At 46.3% G+C, this 21,882-nt stretch overlaps 1 protein-coding gene and 1 long non-coding RNA gene across 3 annotated transcripts in view; one reads left to right on the top strand and one right to left on the bottom strand.

Annotated features, from left to right (window-relative positions):
• The window catches only part of LOC130184974 (retinoic acid-induced protein 1), a 55,398-nt gene that overhangs the window by 17,720 nt on the left and 15,796 nt on the right, over positions 1–21,882 (bottom strand). The gene's annotated exons all lie outside the window — the stretch shown is intronic.
• Positions 4,293–21,882, top strand: part of LOC130184977 (uncharacterized) — a 42,480-nt gene continuing 24,890 nt past the window's right edge. Inside the window, exon 1 of the long non-coding RNA XR_008830080.1 lies at positions 4,293–4,750. This is a non-coding gene — a long non-coding RNA (uncharacterized LOC130184977). The remainder of the gene's footprint in view (positions 4,751–21,882) is intronic.

A 21,882-nucleotide genomic window follows, 5' to 3' on the forward strand; every position in this document is an offset into this window, starting at 1 on the left:
AATGAACTAGGCTCTGTGTTTTACGACCAAATTCTGCGTTTCCCTTGATTAAATCCAGCACTTGTTTTTTTTTTTTTTGTTGGAAGGTATCTAACTCAGCTTTGAGGCTGAAAGGGGCTCAATAGCCTTGCCCAGGTTGATCTGGAAGACCATTTTCGTTCAGTGAGGGAGGCCAGTTAATGTGTGTGTATGTGTGTGTGTGTGTGTGTGTGTGTGTGTGTGTGTGTGTGTGTGTGTGCGGTGCAACTGTCTCATCTCTGGGGTTTAGGATGACTCATCGACATTCACAGACATGGCTGTCTATTTCATCTCTGATGAAGATGACACTCTAGACACAAATGTCTGTGTGCGCACACACAAAGTCATGAACACCAACCACGCACTCGAAAACAGACATTACTCAGATTCAGAGACCTGGAAGAAGAGAAGAGGGAACTCTTGACTGCAGACAAACAGACACACAGACACACACACACACACACACACACACACACACACACACACTGCTGCAGCTTCAGCATGAAAGAATAAATAAAGGTCAGAGAGGGAGAGAGAGAGGGAGAGACAAAGCGAGGCAGATGTGTCCGACTGTGAGCGAGAGAGAAATGCATCAGCCGCTACAGTTATCTGCTTTGCGGTTTAGGTTTGGAATTCCTATTTGGCTCTCAAAGGAGGACGCAGAGGCGATGTTATCCCTCTATAGTGTAGAACGACATCCTCTCTCTGTCTCTGGGATGAAAAAGGGAGAAATTCAATTCATTAAGAAGGCTGGGCTGAATGGTGTGTGGACGTCTATCTGTATCTCTCTATCGCCCTTCTGACAGGTTGCTGATGTCCAGTGACCTTTCAGAGAGGAACAACTTCACACTGGGACGTGTTACGCCATAAAAACAACAAGAGGAAGAGGAAAAACACGGTCCACAGTCACCATGGCAACGGCGGAGCCACTCAGTCAAGTGAAAAATCTTGAGTATGCATGTGCCATGAAGAAATCAAATAAGTAAACCTGGGAAGCACATTGGGGGGTGGAGGGAAATCAGAAATTCTCACACATAAACATGTATACAAGCAAACGAACACAATGACAGATGAGGAAAAGCATTGTCTCCAACACATTTTCAAAACAAAAGACAACTTTACGTAATGAAATTCTTAAAAGAAAAAAAATCAGTCTGAGTTGGATTTTCATGCTGATGAGGCAAATCTTAAGCATGCAACATCAAGTCAGAGCTGCAAAGAAATCGAAGCTATTAACTGAAATTAAATGAATTTAATCTGAAAACAGAAATCTCTTAATTGGTTGTTTAAATGCTGACATTTCAGAGATATGATTTGCTGTGGCTTCCTGTATTTTTAATTTGATTTTTTTGCAGCCACAAAAATTGGGTGTTAATTGGGTCCTGTTTAAAGGCACCTTACTGTTTGTGCGAATACCAACAATCATAAAACCTGCTCAGCCAGCTCGTGTATTGTTTTCTGTGTGGAGAATTTCTCTTTCCTCACTGCATCTTTGACAACTGCACATTGATCGGTTTGTACCACACAGAGAGGAGAAAGAAAGAGACTTGTATGTGCTCAGTGCCTTACACTTCAGACTCAAACCGGCAGCATGAAGTCAGCATTGTGTGCTCTTTTGAAAGACAAGCTTTGATTTAAGTCTGCTCCATCTACATATATTACTTTATAGGCGTTCGAGGGCATAACACTGAATCACTTCACTTTCTTGCTGAACAATGAGCAGATGATGAGCATGTGGGCTGCGAAAGGACAAATCTTGTAGACCTATTTCTTTGAATATCTTTTTCTCTCTTTTCCAGCCTTCTAGCCTTGACCCAAAATCATCCGGCCCTCCCTTGTTCTGCTCCTCCACACAACTCTCCTTTATCTCTTTCCCCATCTATCTTTCCTTTCTGTCTCTTCCTCTGTCTTTCAGCGCGGTCACCTCCAGCGGACAGCTGCCGAGCGTTGCCCTTTGAAGGACTAAACCTGGCTTTGTTGACATAGCAACGGAGTGACGAGACAGGTGGGGATGGAGAAGGATGAGCAAGAGAAAATGACAGGCACACACAAACACCCATGTACACACACACACACACACACACACATACACACACACACACACACATCATTAGACAAACACGTAATCAAGCACATAGGTTGTGTTTGTCGCTGGCGAAGGTTGTCGTGGATACCTGGGCATGTGACAAGAATCAGAAAAGAGAAAACTGATTGCTCATTAACTGCAATGTATCTGTGTGCTTGTGTGAATTGAATTGACTCCAAACAAGAATCAGTTTCTGCTTGTGCAAGCGTTTGCTAATATGTGCTCATACGTGCAAGCCTTTAGCATGAATGTTTTTGTGTGTGTATGTGTGTGTGTGTATGTGTGTGTGGTAGGGAGATAGAGAGAACAGGCTTGATGAAAGCCGTCATGATCAAGCTTGACTGCCTGCAACGCCCCCGCAGTGTGCGTGCGTGCACATACGTGTTTGTGTGTGTGTGTGTGTCTAAGGGCACTGGTGGACTCCAGCTAACCTTCCAGAGCGCAGAGGGAGTGAGACAGGCACAGAAGAAGAAGAGGAACAAAGAGATGCTTGGTGGGTTCATGTTCCCATCGTATTGATAACCTCAGCCATGCCCACACACTTTTTCTGGTTTTCTTCTCTACAGGTCTCTCTCTCATACACACACGAACACACACACATCCACAAACACACACACACACACACACACAAGGGAGTTGGGGGTCCTGTAAAGTGGGCCGCAGAGCTACTTGGTATTCCGTCAGAATCCTCCAGCGAGGGAGTGTGTGGAGCACAAGAAAAGAAATGATGCAGGAGGAAGATGGGACGAGAGAGGAAGACAAAAGCAAAGCAGTCAGAACTGAGCGTGTCTGGTAAGTTCTCATTTACACTGCGGGCTGAAATCCCATTCCCACTGCTTATTTTAAAAGCAGATGCAGAGAAGTACAGTACCTGCCTCTCTTCAACAAAGGTGCAGTGTTTTGAGGTTGGAAAGCAGATGTGAAATGGCTCATATCTCGCAGTGACCCATTTTGGTTTGGTCCAGCAAAGCACATCTTCCTACCTCACAAACACACACACACACACACACACACACACACACACACACACACACACACACACACACACACACAGGCACAGACACATTCGCCTTTTCCAGGTAATGGGGTGGAGCGCTCCACTGAAGCAGAGGGGGAGCGGTGTTGGAGCAGGTTTGGTGTGACATCCCTGCTGGGGCTCATTGTGTGTTCCACTCCCATGTATTTGATCCCTCCGCTCATTTACACGCACACACAAGTACTCACACATGTGCACATGTACAGAGACTCACTCACACACACATGCAGACACCACACACACACATACACACACACACACACACACACACACACACTGATTTGCACCTGCTCCCTTTTCGTGCCATTTCGGTTCATCTAATTGATGATGCCGTGTCACTCCTGCGGTCTCTCTCCAACACACACACACACGCGCACACATGCAAACACACATCCCACCTCATCCTCTCTGTTCTCCTTCTGTCTGTGTCCTCTAAGTTGTACCCTGTTCTCTCCTGTACTATCTTTTATACCCTTTCCTTGCCCTGTAGCCACAGTGCAGCTGTTGGCAGTGGTGTGCGCGTCTGTGTGTGTTTGTCTGCATATGTGTCTGTGTGACCTTGTCTTAGGTTAGACCAGGGCAGGCAGCTCTTTGGTCTGGCACATCGAACCCATAGCCTGAAGGAGAGATTAGCAGTGGCGATGAGCAGCCTCAGATGTCGTCCTCTGCAGCTTGTGTGTCTATAAATAAGAATGAGCATTTCTTTTTTGAAGCAGTTACCTCTTATTTCATGTAGAACAATGAGTGACTATAGAAAGTACTCTCATTTTTGAGCAATAGGGTGACGTTATTTCACATCTTATGGTGACTCATGTCAGTGGTGACTCATGCCTTTGACTTCTCTCTACAGTGCTTATAATCATTTTATATGCACACTGATGAAGCCATACAGGATGACAGCATGTTTGTTTTGTCTGTATGTGGATGTGTGTGGCTGACACACAAACACACAAGCACGCGCGCGCCCGCACGCATGCACAGACAGACAGGCAGACAGACAGACAGACAGACAGACAGAAAACAGACAGAAAGATGTATAGATAGATAGATCGATCGATCGATCGATAGATAGGTAGATTGATAGATACTTTATTTATCCCCTAGGAGAAATTCAGAATGCAGACAGATGCATGTACACAAACATCAGCCCTCTACAGTCTACCTCTATGTGGTGACAACAGTGATAGTGATGACGCAGGTCAGAAGAAAATAAAAGTTTATAGATCTCACGTCTAATTGGGAAATAATCAAGCTGAGATTTGGAACTACAGTTCCCACGATGCTTTGGGGGATGTAAACAGGAAGTATAATGTCGCCATGCAGTCAGTTAAGTTAGCCGTGGGCTCCGACTTGTCCCGTTAGTTTGGCCTATATTTGTTTACAATTTGCAGCAGTAAAAGTATGCGGAATTGGCTATTAGCAGTTCGTGTTTCCAGCGCACCCATGGAAGAAAAGACAACTGCCGCTGCGTCACTCTGATACTGAAGACAACTTAAAAACGTGACGATTCTCAGGCAAGTTCTGGAGTTATAAGGAGCATCTCTTCACTATGATCTCTCAGCGGATTTATGGACGTTTATCTGCACAGGAATCGGATATCTTCGGGAAGTGTGAGTCACACTGAATCTAAAAATATATGTGTCATGTCTGTGTGTTTGGTTTCGACTGTGTTATGAATCCCAGAAGAAGGGGTACGATTTTTGACACAAATTAAGGCAACCGGATGCTAAGAGTTTTAAAGTAGGCCTGCCTTAATATCCCGTGTACTGGTGATCAGGTCAACCCTGCAGCCAAACGACAATAACTAACTTTAGTTTTTAAAACGTCACCATGCACGTGCCCCTTTCTCCTGACACAGTATCTTCTATCACATTCTCCTTTGCCCCAATAAGAAATAAAAGCCCAACTCTGTGCTTTTAGGGGTTGTTGGTGTGTGTGCATGACTGCGCTTGTGTGTACTTTCATCTTCTGTCACAGGACAGGAGTCATCCCTGGATCTTTTTTTTTTAATTATGTATGTCTAGTTGTGCCTCCTAGCATCTTCCCAGAAGGTGTCCTTGATGGCCTGCTCTCTTTTTCCTCCGCTCGACTACTCTCCGCTGTTACCTGAGAGCCAGACAGGGGAATACTTCACTCCATCTGCAGGCGCAGACAGACTGACACTAAAAGGAGGCAGGCCACTGATACACCAATGGCAGATAAGTGAAATGAGAGGAGAGCAGCAAGGAGAGAGTGAGGAGAAGAGGACATTTGATCCAAAAGGCCTGAAAAGAGTATGAGAAGGAAGGAAGAGGAGAAGAGATGGTGTGAGAGAGATGAGGGAGGGACTGGAGGGCAAATACAGAGAAGAGGAAAGAGCAGATGAGGGGAGATTGGGGAGAAATGGAAGACCAGCGGGTGGGTTAGGTGAGAGAAAGTGGAGTGCCGGGAAAGGGGAAAGTGAAATATGATACGAGAGAGGGAGCGGGTGAAGAAGAAAGACAGTGGGAGAGAGGAGGGGTAAGTGGCGAGATGAGAAGGAGGTTGTGGAGTAGAGGAGAGGCGACGAAGGGCAAAAGTGAGGGAGTGATGCTGCGAGATCAAGGCAGGTGAGGGAGAAAAAGACAGGCAGTGAGATGTAGATAGGGAAGGGGAGATGTAGAGAAAGAGGAGGGGGAGAGGGTGTGAGATCGAGGGCGTATAGAGACAGGGGAGAGGAAGAGTGGGAGGGAGGGAGGAGAGATAGATTGAAGCTGCAAGATCAAGGCAGATGAGGAGGGGGGGGGTTCAGCGGCGAGGCGAATGGAAAGATGCAGGGAGGAGAGGAGAAACGGAGATCGTTATCGCGGGGCCGTGCTGCCTATTGATTTGCGTTCGTGTCTCGAGCCAGTGAAATAACAGCGGTGCTGGGATGCAGACTCCCTTGTCATTAGCAAACACAGCTCTCAAGACGCCAGAGTGTGCGGCTCGTGCGTGCATCCGTGTTAGTGTGTGACCATATGGCACGTTTGATGTCCACATGATTAAAACCAAGAGTAGTAGAAAACAATGTAGAAGGACAGATGACAAAGTTATAATACTTGGTGGGAGAGAAAGACAGAGAAAAACAGACTGGCGGAAGGGAGAAAGAGATTGAGGGAGAGACCACATTGACTTTAGCGAAGTGAATGATGGGAAGGAAGATACAAAAAAAAAAACAACCCAGAAGTGATCATGCCAGGTGACACACCTCTCACTTCAGGTGACAGATCTATTGGTCAGTTCTCACAGGTAGCTGAAGATAGACAAAGTTAGCTCCTTGTCTTTCTCTTCTCCCTCCCTTCCCTCACTTTTCCGCATGTGGTGCAGTGTGACGGTGGCAGTGGAGGTGATGTGTGTGTGTTTGTGTGTGTGTGTGTGTGTGTTGTGTGTGTGTGTGTGTGTGTGTGTGTGTGTGTGTGTGCGTGTGTGTGTGTGAGTGAGTGTGTCTCGCCAGGGACCAGGGAAGTGTGAATATGGCTGTGGAACTCTGCCAACTGAGCCCAGGAGCTGGGGGGGAAGCAGGAGGAAGGAAGGAGGAGGAGGAGGGGGAAGAGGAGAAAAAAAAGAGAAAGACAGAGAGGAATGAAGAGGAGGAGAAGAAGAGGAGAGGGGGAAGACTCCATCCTTTGTTCTTCGTTGATGAAAGGAGGAATTGGATCCTCTACTCCCACTCTCGCTTTCTCTCTTGGTGATGAGCCTTGATGTGTTCGGGTGAGCGAGCGAGCAGGAGGGACACACACACACACACACACACACACACACACACACACACACACACACACAACACACACACACACACACACACACACACACACAGAGGCACAAACTGCTGCCTTATTCCACTCAACTAAGACCCAAATGACTCCTCGCTCACTAATTAAACTTTAATCTCCAATAGCGCGCAAATTACCTGCCACGCAACTGAGCACTGAACTACAGGGATACAGGGAGGTAGTGAGAGGGAGGGAGGGAAGGAGAGATGGACAGATGAAGGAAAGGAGAGTTGGATTGAAGGTCACACTCCACCTGCAGGAGAAAAAAATCTTTCTGTCCCTCTGGTTTCTGTCTCTTTTATCGTCTCTGTCATCAGTTTTTGTTTGTGTGTCTTTATAGCATAAGTGTTTACATCTATATCTGTGCTGTTTATGTGCGAGTGTTTGTGTGTGTGTGTGTGTGTGTGTGTGTGTCTATATGAGGCACTGTAGCTGTAAATGGAGCAGTCGGCTGGGGCCTCACTCTCTCAGTCAGTCAGTGTTCCCTCTCTCACCTGAATGTTATCTCACATACACACACACACACACACACACACACACACACACAGACACACACACACAAAGTTGATGCTAGCCAAGTCCTCGCATCCTCTTCTGCCTGGCCTCGTTCCCATCTCTCTCTTACAGACACAGCCTCTGCTAGGACACACACACTCCGCCATTTTGTGCCACACAGCAGAGGGCATCACAGCAGTGTGTGTGTGTGTGTGTGTGTGTCACTTGGTTAATCACAAAGAACTAACGATAATTACCACCATTTTCCTACCTGCCCTTTTCAAAGCCTGACTCACAAGTTGTTTGTATCCATGCAGGACTGTGTGTGTGTGTGTGTGTGTGTGTGTGTGTGTGTGTGTGTGTGTGTGTGTGTGTGTGTGTGTGTGTGTGTGTGTCTGTCTGTCTGTGTCTGTGTGTGTCTGTCTTTCTGTGTGTGTGTGTATGTGTGTGTGTGAGGCATCACTGAGCCACTGGCATGCAAAAACACTGAACTCTGAAGCACCTCAACATGCCACATTTGCCAGCTTCATGCTCTTCATGCTTGTGTAGACGACAGTTGAGGTCGTCGAGGGCGGTGAGATGAGTGGCAGGCCTGGCACTTCACATGCTGCCTAAAGCTCAGTCTAATTTGCACTTCGGGTGCTTTTCCTTGAGTGGCATTTTGATTTATTGTTTTGGCTAAAAATGAACCATTAGTCAGATGACACACTGAGAAGCACCAGGTTTAAGTTGTAAAAAATAAAAAAATAAAACTTTCTTCTCAAAGTCAACACTAACTAATCTTGCAAGAAAGAAAACCATTTATTTCAGTTTTGAGTTCCCCGAATTCCTCTTGAATTCAGAAAAAGTGCCAGAACTTGTTGCATTCAGTGCATGTAGTAGAGAGCAGTACCGAGTCAACAAATATGTCTTGTGGCTGCATTGTTTTCGACTACCACTTCATTAATACCCCACAGTATGATTGCTGAATGTCAGTAATGATCTAGTAAGAGAACCCTCAAAGCCTGATGTTTAGAATATAGAACTGTTTTTTTTTTTTTTATTGGAGCTGTGGATGAAATATGACAGTGTGACATCATCACCAAAGAAGAAATAGGCCCAGCAATGCAAGGTGCATTACTACTGGCTCTACTGAACAGAGTTTTAATGTTTTAAGGCCAAACTCTTCCTTTAATCTGCACACAGGTGGTGAGTGGTGAAGGACATCAACTGAATTAGCCATCATGGAAGTCCCATTTTGTAGATTAACTGCTGCTTCTGCTGCTCCAATATCCCAGGATGAAATTATTGAGTAAATACTGCTGCGGTAATGCAGGACCAGGGAACTGAGCATAGGCTATGTGGTGAACACTTATATCTTAACTACCTTACGATACCAGTGAGTGCACATATTTTTAGCCTGGCTGGTGCCAATGGGAATTAAAACCTCTAAACTCTGAGCGCGTTAGTGCCACTCTGTCATCTGTGCAGTTAAGTCACAGGCCGGAACAAAAGATGGAGTAACTCCATCCAGCGCCGTTGCTGTCAAGACTGTTCGTTCTACAGTGAAGGGTGTCTTCACAGTGCGTATTACCCACAGTTGGAGGTGAAGCTCGCAGTGGGGAACATCAGGGGACAATCAAGGATATGCCCGTCATGCAAGGTTGGCGGCATGTGTTTTAGTGCATGCGTAGGTGTGTCTGTCATGTCTGTGTGTGTGTGTGTGTGCGCGCACACACTGCCCGCCATGCGTGACTAGACGAGAGTCAGGTGTTCTGGGAGGGGCATTGGCACGGCGATTCGCCCATATGCTTGTGACTGAGTGGCGGGCACAGGGAGGGCACAGCGAGCGGGGAGGGATCTGCACTACGCCTGCGGAGCATGACTTCATCCCTCCTGCAGGCAGAAGGGGCACTGGGACTAAGAGAGGCTGACTGACTTAGAGGGTGTGAAAGGAGGCTGCTGGATGGAAAGAGAGTATGAAGAGAGAATGAATGTAAGAGAGACAGATACAGAACAAATGAGGCCTGAGATAAACCACCAAATGTCTGCATTTTATTCTTTTACTTTTCCTCATATCTTTAATCAATCCAATGCTATTCAAATCAAACTCTTACAGTGGCCTGCGTGTAACATCCACTGTCCACATTAACCTAATTTGGCACTATCAGCTCTGCACTGCATCCTTTCCCAGAGCCTGTGTTTGACGTGGGGACAGCAGATTTTTAGCCCTTTTATGATTATCTTGTGTCACACTGACACAACTGTGATCCATCAAATACATGCGTTTGGTTAAATAGCTTAAATCTTTAGCATTAAGCTCATAAGACAGTAGTGTGTGTTCGTGGTGTGTGCGCTGGTCGTACTGCAGGGTTTACACCGTGCCATAAGGCAGCTAGGTCAGTGGATGCAGTGACAGCTCTGTGAACTCTTGCTTCGGTCCGGTTCCATCTGAACACAAACACATGCAGATGCACATGTACACAGAGAAGGACATACACCACTCACTCACACGCATTACTAAAGCTGTAGGAGGCTGTGTCTGGATCATAATGTGCTAGTTGTTTGCCACTGGGGTTCTAGACGTGACCACATGCATCTGTGTACACACACTCGAGCGTACGCACGCACATGCACACACACACACACACACACACACACACACACACACACACACACACACACACACAGAGCCAGTGAAGCATGAAAAGCAAATGATGCCATTGCCTCTTTCCGAGTCCCTCAGCAGAAGGCTCCCACAAACAACTACACAGCAGAGGGACACACACACACACACACACACACACACACACACACACACACACACACACATACACACTGTGAGACTGAGGAGGGTGGTTGGAGCCTGTGTAACCTCTGATGGCTGTGGGCAGGTAATAGGATAGGTGGTGGTGGTTTGACACTGCAGCATGGCAAATATGTTTACAGAGGAGCCAATTATTCTAACCTTCCATCTCCATCCCCCTTCATATCATCTAAAGTTAGCTAGCTCATCTGCTCCACCCAGCACCTAGCAACCAACCTGCAGCCAATTAGTGCCAAACCCTCTTTGTTTCCTTGGCAACGGACCACCAGCCTCCTAATGTATATCCATTTTACCTATACACCTAAGGCAAAACTGTTTGTGCCACACGGTACGTTTGACAGCCAGGCGTCTAGCTCGATGCAGCATTTTAACATCAATAAGTCATTACGATATTAATTTTGAGACATTAGTGCACTAATGATAAACAAACGGCTGAAAAGATTGGCAGCAGTTTCCAGTGAGTGCAACAGGGTTGTATCTCATGGAAAATGTGCTGGACTCCTTCACGCCACAAAACTGAGGGCTGCTTCTCTTCCAAAAAAAAAAAAAAGAAAAAAAAAATGGAGCTGAAGCTTTCTGAGTTTTTCTCGCAATGGCAGATGGTGGAAGGAGAGAAAGGCCGATGGAAAAATCCCTTCCAAGATGTTTATCCTTTTCAGTAAAGCGAAAGAGAAAACAAATGCATATGGAGGGAGGGGGGAGGGATAAGTAGCCACATATTCTATGTGACAGGAAGAAGTGGGGTTTAGGGGAAACATGGATGTAATTTTTAAAAACAGCGCATCTAACAAAACTGTTGGCATGAGTCAGAGACTGACTGATCAGTGTATGCGTTTAAAACCTATTCCAGCTGTTAGATATCCTCAGTATTGCACATACAGTATGTGCCTTTCATGAGCAGAAGAGTTTGGGCTGCATGTTAAGTGAAAACCTGAAATCTCAATGACTGATTGTAATCTGGGAGGAAAAAAACACCAGAATCACTTCCTCTTTCACCCCCTCTCTATCTGCCATTGCCCCTTCCTTTCATCCTGCCCCCCCCAACACCCTCACTTGTCCCTGCTCTCTCCTAGCCCATTTCTTCTCCCTCTCCACTGCCAGTCCCTACCTGTCTCATTTGCATAGGATGCCTTATTTGCATACATATGAGCTAAAGAGAAAGGGGATTTGTGTGCGAGAGAAAAAGAGGAGGAGAGGCGAGATATGCAGGCAGGCGGCGGCTGATGAAAAGAAATGAAAAAGAGCCCTTTCAGGAGGAAACTGCGACCGCAACCTCTCTCTCTCTCTCTCTCTCTCTCTCTCTCTGTTTATCTGTCTGTCTTTCTCTCTCTCACACTTTTTTTGCCCCCTCTCTTTCAATTCTCTTCTCACCCTTTAGGTCACACCTTAGAGAGCTCCTGCAAAGGCCTCATTAATGTGAAATATCAGGCAGAGAGACGGGAAGAGTAAAGAAGGTAAAAGTGAGCAGATAACTGATAAAAGATTGGACGCAACGTGGGCCAAATAAGAGCGAGAAAAACAGGAGGAACAACACAGAGAGAAAACGGATAGATAAATAGAGCAAAGGAGCTTGTACACATCGCCTATCTGTCCCTCGCAGCAGCCTGGCTCGGTGTTACCGCGGCGTTGTTGTTGCCGTGGTGGCGATGGATGGTTGCCTCGGCAGAGCAAAACTGATTGGCTATGAGGCAAGCCCCCCTCCTCTCCCTCTTTTGTACAACCCCCCTCCCCGGGGCCAGCTCTTTCCCTCTAGGAAGGACGGCACACGACAGGCCCCTCCCCCTCACCCGTGTACTCACACACGTGTGCACACATACGCGCACACACACACACACACACACACACACACACACACACATTGAAAATGCAGTCATCCTCATGCATCCTCATGTCTTTAAGACTTATACACTGGTAGAAGAGGTGTGCAAAGATGACCCCATACACACACACACACACACACACACACACAACACACACACACACACACACATCATTATCACAGGTAAACATAGTTTTGATATGATTCACACGTACTGCTCCGAACTGTATGGACCATTTCAAATGGGCAAACACACACACAGACACCCGGCAGCCTCAGCGATATTAACAATCTCCATCCCCCCTCCTCATCTCCACATCAGGCCAACCCAGATGCATCCCATACAATCTGTCCCTGATTGCACACAACTACTCCAGCCCCCCCTAAACACACACACACACACACACACACACAACACACACACACACACACACAAAAACATAAACAGGCATATTTATCCTGCTCAAGCTTGCTAATTGCATGTGTCTAATAACCTGGTGCAGATAGAAAACAGAGCAGTGCTCTCTCTCGTCTCTTGTCTCCCTGTGGACAGAGTCCAGACGTGAGGCAACTGCATAAGACAGGGATATGAAAAGACAGCAAGAGATTGGAGGAGAGTAGAAGTAAATGTGTGTGTCTGTTTGTGTGTGTGTGTGTGTGTGTGTGCGTGTGTGTGCGTGTGTGTTCATGTGTGCGTGTGTTCGTCCTCTAGTCTTTGTTTGATCTTTCCGCCCGGGCCTGAAATGCTGCAGCGCACAAGGAATAATAACCAGTACACACACGCACACATGTACAGTATGCACACAGTCGGGACGCGTGCATGTACAGAATAAAACACCCATTGAGAGACACACACACACACACACACACACACACACACACACACACACACACACACACACACCTTCCCTTACAGTCTTTATATGTATATGTTTGTGTCTGTGTGCGCACACACATATGCGATAACTCATGCGTGAGCCATCTCTTGTGTATCATCAGGACCAGGTGGAGAGGACAGAGCTGGGAGGGGTGGGGGTGGGAAGTGATGAAAGATGGCAGGGGGTAAGGAGTGGAGATGAAAGCATGAGGGGGAAGGAGGGGGAGGAGGGTGCGAGGGTAAAAGGGCAAAGCAGGGATATGAGGGATATGAGAGGGAGAAGAGGACGGGAGAAACAAAGGGGAAAGGGTGCGCCGAATTGGGCTGAGGGAAAGAGGGAAGGACAGATGTGCAGACTGCTGATTGGATGGAAAACAAGATGAGAGGAAGGAAGGGAGAGAAAGAGGGAGAGAGAGAGAGCCTGTCACCTCCAGTCAGCGGCTATTAGCGGCAGCAGCAGCTCTGAGACACCATCCCTCATTCTGCTCTGGCAGCGCTGGCACAATTAGACACACACACATGCACACACCTTCATGCACACGCTCATCCATCCGTCTTTTTCCTGCGTGCATGCGTGCGTGTGTGTGTGTGGCTGAGACTAATTGAGTGTGTGCGTGCGTCAGCCTGTGTCTGAGCTCAATGTTTTTCTCTCTGTCTGCTGTGTGTGAGTGTGTAATAGAGAGACTTAGAGAAAGAGCGAATGTCCTTGTGTTTGATCTGCTTGTGTGTCTGCATCTGAGTGTGTGTGTTTGTGTGTGCACGCGTGTGTGTGTTTGTGCGCGTGTGTGCGCCACTGAGGGCCCTGTGCCCAGGCCTGAGAGTGAGTGATAGAGTCCATGCCAACTTGAGCTGCATGCCACAGTCTCCACGCCTGCACCCGTGTCCTGCCACCGCCACCCTCCTCCTCCCTCGTCTCCGTCGCTCCTCTCTCTGTATCAGTCTGTTGCCGCCCCCTCCTCCTTCTCTTCCTCCTCCTCCTTCCCTCTCATCCTTTTTCAGTTTTTTATCTCTCCGCTCACGCTCTTTTCCCATCTCTCTTTTTCTCTGTTTTGGCTAAATTGCTCCGTCTTTAGCTCTGTCTCCCCAGCGTGCTGTTTTTTTTTTTCTTTTTCCCTCTCATATAATGCCTGACCACTCCACCCAGCCCTCTCGTCCTCACATCTTTTTAATAGATGAAGCTCTACCTGTCCTCCTCCTCTAATTTCTCACTCTCCCGTTGTCTCCTGTGGTCCATTCGTCTTATTGAAACCACATTTCATCACAATCTGTCCTTTTCACTATTTTACCTACACACCCCCTTTTATCCTTCACCTCAGAATAAATCTTTTTGTCTCTGTTGTTCACTTTCCTAACCTCCTTTCACCCCCTCTCCTCCTTCCTCTTCTTCTACATCAATTATTTATTCCCGCAGGCCGCCACTAGTGGCAGCTGTTTCCCATTTTACTATCCATTCATAACCCTTCTCCACCACTCCGTCTTCCTCCTCTCTCTCTTTTTTACCTCTCTCGATCTCTGAGATGTCTCTATTCAGGGCTCTCCATCCCTCTCATCAGAGTCCTCATTATCCAACCCTTTTGCACCACTCTCCTCTTTTTCCTTCCTTCCCTTGCCTTCCTTCTTCCCTCTCCTCCTCCCCCGTCTCTCCTCCATCACCTGCTTCTCAGCGGTGTTTCTCCTAATTTCCATACAGCCCAGCAGCCTGCAGGCCTGCCTCCCTCATATCTGTACCTACCAAGCGGAACACACACACTCACACACACACACACACACACACACACACACACACTCGTTTGAAATCATACATGCCTTCAAACACAGGCGTGCACATACATTCCCCGATCCAGATACATATAGGTCAAGGGAGATAAGCACATGAAGAATTTATGTGTTTGCACACTCACACTGATACAAACACTCATCCAGGGTATAATGAGATTTTGCCCCTACTGTATTCTTCTCTCCATCTTCCAAGCAATATCTTCGCAAATTTGTTTACAATCATTATTTGTATATGCAATAAAAACCATTTTAGTGGCAAATTAGAGACTGCTAAGTCCTTAAAACCATTTGCCGCTTTCATTTTTTTCACTCTTTCCAGTTTTGGCACAGAATGTCTCACACACACAAAGAGAGCTATTAATTGAGTGAATGAGGCCTATTCTTCCCCTGCCTCCCCTGCACAACTAGTGAGACAGAGCTGATGGCTCTGCTGCTGAAGTGCAGAGGCTGATAAAAATTAGAGCTCGCTGGATAGATGGGCTTTGGGCTGCTGACCGCTGCCTTTTCTAGGCCAGTTAGCCGGGGGAGAGCTCATTAAGCTTAGCTAGAGGTGGAGGTGGTCTGCCTCGTTAGGATGTGTGTGTGTGTGTGTGTGTCTGTGTGTGTGTGTGTCTGTGTGTGTGTGTGTGTGTGTCTGTGTGTGTGTGTGTGTGTGTGTGTGTGTCTGTCTGTCTTTTGTCTGTAATGTAGGCTGTACCTCTGTATATTTGATAATTTCAGCTACAGTTTGTGTGCATACAGGGACGAACAATGTTTCAGGCACACAGCAAGAGAAGGAATAAAAGTCGAGGAGAGAAAAACCTGCTTATTAGGCCACCACTGACTATGTGTGTGATTCATGGAGAGTGAGTGAGAGACAAAGACATGAAGTGGACGCAAAAGAAAGAGAGCGAGCGAGAGAGGGGGCAGTAAGAGAAAGAGGGAGACGGATGGAGGGGTGAACTAGGGCGGCCCAGGATCAGGCAGCTTGCTGGATGGCTGTCTGCTGTCCTCAGGGAGAGGGCTAGCTTGTTATTTTAAGGAGAGTGACTCTGGCGCTCACCTTGCATAGAGAAAAATAGGGACACGTACACATATAGAGGCACACACCTACACCAGTTGTTTCTGTGCAAATGGAGCTGACAGCACATGGCGTACCAGCTAACGCGGTGCCTTAGAGGCCTATCCGTCTCAGGTAATGGGCGAGCTCAGCACCGCCGTGTGTGTTCACCTCATCATATCAACCTGGAGATGACACCGCTGGTACGCAGGGCCCATGGGAACCTCATACTGTATGATAGCGCATGTGTCCCTTTTTTGTACACAACTATACACTATACTCTGTGTGTGTAAATATTTACGACCTCATGTGGTAAGTTCAAGAAAATGCAAAAGCAATGCAAACGCAATCCCATCATGCAATTCCATAAACATGAAAGCCGCCTCTGTGCCTTTGTGGGGGTTGGGGGGGTGGTGGGCGTCTGCGTATGATGACGTGGTGTGCACTGATGTGTGTATGTGTGAGTGTCCATGAGAGAGAGAGAGAGAGAGAGAGAGAGAGAGAGAGCGAGGCAGTGGTGCCTGTGTAGCCTTGTGACTTAGTGCCTGTGACATTTGACATACTACAGTGCCTGCAGTGTCTGCTTCATGGAACTGGGTCTGCTCTCTGCTAACATGGCAGCACGCCTCGGCTTGCACTCGTCGCATCGCATCTCGTCACATCATAAGTCATCTCATCACGTCACATTTCCTCTCTGTCATTCTCATATTACGTTCCTGTCCCGTCTTCTCGTTGTCTTGTTGTTACCATCTCGCTTGCTTCTCTGACCAGGTATTCCTTCCTGTTTAGTTCTCGCTGACTTTCGCTCTAATGCTTCCATTTCTTCACAACACTTGTTCTGTCATTTTCTCCCTCTGCATTGCTTTTTATCTGAGCCTTTGCCTCTCTCTTTCTCCGGCTCCCCGATTTTCCTCCCATCTCATTTCCTCTCTGTCTTTTTTTTTTTTTTTTTACCACTATATCCCCTCCTCTGTGTCACGTCTAATTCTCTTCCTTCTTTTTGTCCAACTTTTTCTCATTCTGCTCTCATTTCCTTTCCCACCTCTCTGTCTGTCACCCACCCCACTCTCTCCCACCTCAGCCTTTTGTGTGTTTCTATCTTCCATTCCCTCTTTTTCTATTTCTCTCCCTCCTCTTTCCTTGAGCTGGTGCTCATCTCACACCAGGCCAATTAGCTTGCATCAGTCCACTACTGCTGGCTCAATAATACCGAGCAGGTAAGCTGGGGTTCTATTAAGCAGGTGTGTGGGTGTGTGTGTGTTTGTGTGTGTGGGTTTGTTTACAAAGAAAGCCGTGGAAGGGTCAGCTTATGAGTCCTGGTGTGTCTGCGCGTGTGCATTCAGTCGCATCCACACACACACACTCACACACTCTGTGCTCTCTGCTCAGCGAGAGGGCCTGCCGTGCACGCTCCCTCGGCCAACAGATAAACAAGTGTGCCCGCATCTCCTGGGAAGTAACCATGGCAACCGTCTCTCCCGCTCCCTCTCTATCTCTCTTCTCCTCCTCTCTCTCTCACCCCTCCGACTGAGCTGCCTGGTTGGCTGGCTGTCCTGGAGGCAAGACAATAGCAGGTTTCAAGGCCAATGTCACCCCCCCCACCCCCCACCCCCTCTCTTGCCAAACAAGGGAGGAAAGAAAGAAAAAAGAAAGCGCTTCCTGTATTGATAAATGTGATGTCACAGGTGGTGCGGCAGCCACGCAGAGCGGCGTGGGGGAAACATGAAAAACAACGATGAATTCAGCAAGATTTTTGCAATCCCGCTCCCTCTCCCCGTTGCACCCCCCCCCACGCCTCCCTCTCTTACTCTTTTTGTATAATGTGGCCAATTGCCTTCTTCCCTTTGTAGGGCGCGAGAGGAAAAAGGGATTTCATGCAGGCTAACTAAGCCCCTAATCCTCTGTTTCATGCCGTTCTCTCTGTCTCTCTCTCTCTCTTTCTGTTTATATATATATTTCTCGCAATTTCTTTCTCTCTGTTTCTGCTTTGCTGGTACTCTTGCCTTTTTAGCATGGTGCAAGAAGTGTTTAGATCTTTAAACTCAAGTATCAATAGCACAGTGTAAAAAATATTACGTACTGTAGGTATTACCAGAAAAAATTACTTAGATAATCTAAAGTAAATGTACTGATAATGTTTGTAGATGACTTAGATGAAGCTTATTACTATTTTATGTACCGTTTAAATCAATAAAGCATAATATTTCATCATATGTTTTGTATGCAACATGTGCAATGTAACACCAATAACATTCAGATAAATGTAGTGGAGTAAAAAGTATCAAAGTCAAGTATCAGGTTCAAACGTGCAATAACTTTTTTTGGCCACTTCGGCGCAATGGAAAAAAGCTGTAAACACCACACTGACATATGATCTCCAAATAAAGCTGATATAATTTGTTATCCAGTAATGAAACAACATTGTTTATTTGAAGTCATGTTTCTATCCATCACATAAGTTAAGTCCAGTATCATTCTCCTTTTAGCTCTGCTTTGGTCTACACCAACCCCTGAGGAAAATATCTTGGTCTTTAGAGGTTAAATGCTCCAATAAGTTCACCAGCTAGTCACTAACTTTGTCCGTTCTTTGATGCTGGAAATGACACTGATAAGAGCAGTGAGAGTGAATCGAAACAGTAAAGTTGTGGACCATTAAACCAAAACAATGAGCTGAAAAAAAAACCAACCTGTGAAGCTCCATAAAACTGAAGGGAGCTGCAGAGCCCAGTAATATTTAGTGGATCACTACAAGTGATCTCTTTCTCCTGCAAGTAGTCATGTGAGCCATAAAAATATTGATTATAGCAGCTTTAAATACGTCAGCCTACAAGAATAAAATGACTTTAGCCTCGTGTCTGGGTGGAGTGGTGTTTCTAAAAGGGGATGTGAGAGAGTCCTTTGCTGCAATGCTCTGTCAGTGTCTCTCTGTCTCTCATGTCTGCTCTGAATGACGGCAAAAGCCCCAGACAATCATTCTGTCCTGAATGTGTGCGAGCGGGAGAGAGAGGGAGAGAGAGGGAGAGAGCTGTCAGCCACTCTGGCTAACCATCTAATAGGTTGCCATACTGAACTGACATTTGAAGGCTACGGGAGCATTAGTCCTGAAATGAAAAAGAGAGATGAGAGAGAGAGGGGGAGAGACAGGGGGAGAGAGATTGGATATGCACCCAGTGTGCTGTGGAGTCGGCGGCCCTTATCAATGCATCTGTCTATCCATCCGCACCACACGGCCTCATCTCCTCTATGATCTCCACCCACCCCAGTCTTCCGCCTCCTCGCGCCATCCCTCACCCCCCCCTCCCCTCTCTCTCTCTCTCGCCCAGAGAGAAGAGAAGGGAAGGACGGAGATGAAAGGAGGAAGAAGAAATATAGTCGGGGGCGAGCCAGGGAGGGCTGAGTGAGTGCATGAGACAGGGGAGGAGGGTGAGAGGAACAGAGCAAAGGGATAAGAGCCAAGGACACAGAGAGAGGGAAAATCTTAGATGTTTAATTTACAGTCTTTCCTGCTGCAGACGGATGTGTGAGATTTGGAGGAAGACAGTCAAAGAGACAGAGATAAACAGACAACAAGATGGACAAGAAGACAGCCAGATACATGGACAGACATGCAGATAGACAGCCGCACAGACAGGCAGAGAGACAGAAAATAGGCTGGCCGTCTAACATCTCTTTCTCCCTGACAGCAGCTATTGAGCCGCTTTTTACCAAGTGGTGCGACACCAAAGACTTGAACCTCTCACAGTGCCTTTACCCTCAATTTATCTTTTGTCATTTGTCACTCCTTTTCTTTCTAGCCCTCTCTCTCAGTTCCCATTTCAATCTATTGTGAACCATCAAATGTAATTTATTTTAAATTGCTGTACCACCATGAACCAATGTGAAACTGCATGGCTGTGTTGGTTTGGTTCAGTTACAATCGTTGTGGGGCTTCAGGGGCTTAAAGAAAACCAGCTATACTCATCAGATGTAGTTGCATATAAACTTTGAAAGCTCTAAAATCGCTCAGCAGACACTGGAGGAGGACACGACATTATACGTTGTATGTTTGTTTATGTATGTTTAATGCTACTAACTTCGAGGGTTCTCAAGGTAACTTGTTCCACAACATGGTAACCTATCAGCAGCAGTCATTCATCTCTATAGTTAGCATAAATTGGTAGATGAATCATCTCCAAAACAAGCCAATTCCACATTTGGTAATAATCATAGTAAGTATGACTTACACTAAACCAAGTTTAGAGGAGCATGATGTTAATCTGAGAGTTAATCATTTTAGCAGCAATGTAAATTACAGTAGTAGATTTGCATCACACCAGAAATGACTGTATTGCGTTTTCTAACTTACAGTTCGTTTGCTCGGGTCAGAACTAGTAAATGAGTTCACAAATTTGTTGAGTTTTCCACTTGGTTTGTTTTTTTCAGCATCAGTAAAAGCCACAGACGTTCACTCCATTCACTGGTTAGATGCTTCTGGGGCAGGAGCGAGAAAGCAAACACAGTGGGAAAGGTCCTGATTAAGGTCCTATCTGCCCAGATTTCAAGGCCACGTACTTTGCTGCTTGGCTAGATCAGATCTCTCTTCATTCTCCAGCTAGCTGCTGGCAACTGGTGATTTCACTCATCCGCATCCCAGTATGCGGAGTACACCTGGCTATGGGAGATGTTTAGCTCAGACTTCCAGAGTACTGTGTGCCTTGCAGTTGGGTCAGATGGAGGTCGGATCATGTTTCCACCACAAACAAACTGTATGGATATGATTGCTGTCTTCAGATCTGCCCAAAGTAATCATGCCAAGGGCGGGAAATAAACCAGAGTCTGATTCAACCAGACTAAAAAACACAAATATAAAAACGCACTTTGTTACAGATAAAGTATAACTGATAAAGTGTAAATGAATGAATTAAGAAAATATTCTGGATGAAATAGTATATAATAATATAATAATAGTATGCAGATACCATCACATCCTGAGTCATACTCTATATCATTAAATTCAAGCATCAGTACTGTCGCTGTACACAATTTCCTTTTCTGAGCTCAAACTAAACAAGAAATCTCTGGGTGTAGTATCACCACACTGAAGACATACAACAAGAGCTAAAAACATAACATAACATGACTATAACTTTGTTTATAAGCGTGCAACACCATGTTGCCGTGGGAAAGCGCCACCTCGACAGCATCAGATGCCAGATCAGGAAAATGTCTCAAAAGGTCATAAAGGCAATAATGTAAACCATTTCAATGACAACAATCCCCACACATGCATACATATCATGATAGCAAAGTCATATTTTAGTGCCCGTTTGCGACACCATCACCAGATTCTGACACCTCCAATAAGAAGTATGAAATGATTGACATAAAAATATAAACAGCATGCCCTTTGTAAAAATGATTATTTTTTGCTGCTGTGTGTGTGTGTGTGTGTGTGTGTTTGTGTGTGTGTTTGTGTGTGTGTGTGTGTGTGTGTGTGTGTGTGTGTGTGTGTGTTCGTGTAATATACCAACTGCCACTTAGGCTGTAATTAATTGTCAATGATTGTCTTAGGAAGTGCATGCAGGCCTTCATACAAACTCTAATTTCCCCTTTCCCACTTGCCCTGGGCTATAATAATTGATCTCACACACATATACACACAAATCTGCAGTTATGTGTGTGTGGCTGGTACTGGGTTGCATGGGCATAAGACTCATGAGAGATTTTGATAATTAACTTTTTAATAAAGTTAAGGAGGCAGAGTGCATGTATATGTGTGTGTGTGTTTGTGTCATCCTAGTGTGTGCTTATCTGTGTCTCTGGTTTCATGTGTGTGTTCAATGAATCTGGGTGTTTAGGCTGGGCAGTAAAAGTTAGTTGTCTAAATATATGTGTGTGTATGCACATGCATCTGAATCTGTGCGCGTGTGTGTGTGTGTGTATGTGTGTGTGTGTGTGTGTGTGGGGAGGTGATAAGCACCTGAGCCCTGAGGCAGCCTTCAGATTTCCCCTCACGTCCTCGGCGAAATCAGCCCAATCACTGCACTGTCATCTGCCTGCCACCAGAGAGAGGCCTGCGCCGCATACTGACAAGCTCATTTGCCTAGATGTGCACACACACACACACACACACACACACACACATACAGTATGTACAAACCCATGCACACATGCA

This window comes from Seriola aureovittata, chromosome 17 (assembly GCF_021018895.1).
Source record: "Seriola aureovittata isolate HTS-2021-v1 ecotype China chromosome 17, ASM2101889v1, whole genome shotgun sequence".
Classification (NCBI taxonomy): Eukaryota; Metazoa; Chordata; class Actinopteri; order Carangiformes; family Carangidae; genus Seriola; species Seriola aureovittata.